The sequence below is a fragment of the Penaeus japonicus genome, unplaced genomic scaffold (assembly GCF_977035675.1).
Source record: "Penaeus japonicus unplaced genomic scaffold, GWHDUDI00000001_assembly GWHDUDI00000028, whole genome shotgun sequence".
NCBI classification, from domain to species: domain Eukaryota; kingdom Metazoa; phylum Arthropoda; class Malacostraca; order Decapoda; family Penaeidae; genus Penaeus; species Penaeus japonicus.
In genome coordinates, this window is record NW_028234430.1 from 30,086,834 (window position 1) to 30,089,333 (window position 2,500).

Below are 2,500 nucleotides of genomic sequence, written 5' to 3' on the forward strand. Positions count from 1 at the left end.
TCTCTCTCTCACTTTCTCTTTTCGTTCCTTCATTATTCCCCTTCTTTCCTTTCTCTTCTTCAGTTTCTCTCTCTTCTTCACCTACCCTATTCCCTCATTTTATTTTCGCTCTGTCTTCCTCCCTTTACTTCACTTGTCTTTTCCTCTCAATTCTTCTCCCTTTTTCTCACTCTCTCTCTTTCTTTTTCTCAGTTTTTCTCTCTTTTTATCCCTTTCTCTCTTTCTTTTTCTTTTTCTCTTTCTCTCTCATTTCCTACCTTCCTTTCTCTTCTTTTTTTTCTCTCTTATTTCTTCCCTTTCTTTTTCTCTCTTACTTCATCTCTCTCTTTCTCTATCAATTCCACTCTGTCTTTAACTTATTTTCTCTCTCTCTCACTTCCTCCCTTTCTCTCTCTTCTCCCCTTTCTTTCTTTTTTCTCTGTCTCTCTCACTTCCTCCCTTTCTCTCTTCTCCCCTTTCTTTCTTTTTTCTCTTTCTCTCTCACTTCCTCCCTTTCTCTCTTCTCCCCTTTCTTTCTTTTCTTTTTTCTCTTTCTCTCTCAATTCCTCCCTTTCACTCTTACTTCCCTCCTATCTCTCTCGATTTCCTTCCTTCTTCTTTCTCCCTTTATCTCTCACATCCTCTTCTTTCCTTCATCTCTCTCATGCCCCTTTTTTCCTTCACTCCTCTTTCTCTCCCACTCTTTTTTTTTTCTTTCTTTTTCTCCCATTTCTCTTTCTCTCTCTCCCCTCTATCTCTTTCTCTCTCTCCCCTCTATCTCTCTCTCTCTCTCTCTCTCTCTCTCTCTCTCTCTCTCTCTCTCTCTCTCTCTCTTTCTCTCTCTCTCTCTCCTTTCTCTCTCTCTCTCTCTCTCTCTCTCTCTCTCTCTCTCTCTCTCTCTCTCTCTCTCTCTCTCTCTCTCTCTCTCTCTCCTTCTACTTGTCTCTCCTCCCCTCTCTCTCTTTCTCTCTCTCTCCTTGTACTTGTCTCTCCTCCCCTCTCTCTCTTTGTCTCACTCTCTCTCTCTTTCCCTCCCCCCTCTCCCCCCTCCTCTCTCTCTTTCTCTCTCTATTCTTAAGTCTCCCTCATCACAAAGGCATTCCAAAATAACGCGCGAAATTACCACAAAATTATCATGTATTCCCGAGGTTACATTTCCTCTAATGACGCACCGTAAATAATCATTATATATAATTAGATATTATAACCGATTATTAACGCTGGCGTGGGTGGGCGGGGAAGGGTGGTAACAGCAGATAATGATATGTAAATGTTGAAATATTTTTGTTCTGTTAATCAAGCTGTTAACAGGTGTTGATTCTCTTAATAATAGTCGGGTCGATGGTTAATTTTGTACTTTTTTTCGCTCTTATTATTGTCTGTTTTTTATATATATATTTTTTTTAATTTTTTTTTTACATCTCTCTCTGTATATTTTTTCTCTCTTTCTATCTCACGTCTCTCTCTCACTCTACCTCTCTCACTCTACCTCTCTCTCTGTCACTCTCTTTTCTTTTTTCTCTATCTTTCTCTGGGTGTTTTTATCTCTCTTTCTCTATTTTCTGTCTTTCTCTTTTTTCTCCTTTTCTTTCTTTCTCTCTCTTTCTTTCTCTCTCTCTCTCTCTCTGTCTCTCTATCGCTCTGTCTCTCCGTTCCCTTTTCTTTACGTAATGACATTAACTAATCAGCATTACACATGCCCTTCCCCCCAACTCCCCTCCCCCTCCACCTCCTCCTCCACCTTCCAACCTCCTCCCCATCCTCCTTCCCTACCCTCTCTTCTCCCCTCCTCCTTCCCTACCCCATCCTCCTCCCCCTCCCCCTCCTACCCTCTCCACTCCTCTAATCCCTCCACACCCCTCCCCTCCTCCCTCTCCCCCTCCCCCGCGACCGCAGCCGGACACCGAACACGCCCTTCCGATCACCTCCTGCCACCTGATGCGACCGCGTAACCGGAGCCAGTCTGGCTGTCGGAGTTACGTGAGCGCTTTACCCGATGGCGTAATCTGCGGCCGCTTGGCGATGCTCGGTTGTTTTTTTTTTTTTTTTTGTGGTTTTATTTGTTTCTATCATTTTTTATGGATTATTTTAGTACTTTGGAAAAAAAGCTTTCGTTATTTTTTTTTTTTTTATCTATCTATCTATTTTTTGCTTATTTATTTATTTATTTTTTAAAGAGATTGTTATGGAGTAATCTGCGGCCGCTTTACGATGCTCTCTTGTTTTTATCTTTCTTTCATTGCTTCCAAACTGTCTAATTACTTATACTTTTATGATTTTCAGATCCTTCTATTAATACAAAAATAGCTATTTCATCCTATCCCAAATCATATCAAACTATTATCCTTATTCTTTAAAATGTTTTGTGCTTCGGTCGATGCTAAAAGGCCTCTGGGTATTGACATGCAGCTCTTGGGCTTCGAAATGGCTCTCTCCGAAGTCAGGTCTCTAAAGACCAGAGGGGAAAATGATACATACACACATAGATAGATACGTCAATAAATGTGTTTATATGTGGACA

The 2,500-nt window shown here is 41.1% G+C and overlaps 1 protein-coding gene across 1 annotated transcript in view; it reads right to left on the bottom strand.

Moving 5' to 3' along the window:
- Window positions 1-2,500, bottom strand: part of LOC122255443 (protein snakeskin) — a 19,359-nt gene that overhangs the window by 16,038 nt on the left and 821 nt on the right. The gene's annotated exons all lie outside the window — the stretch shown is intronic.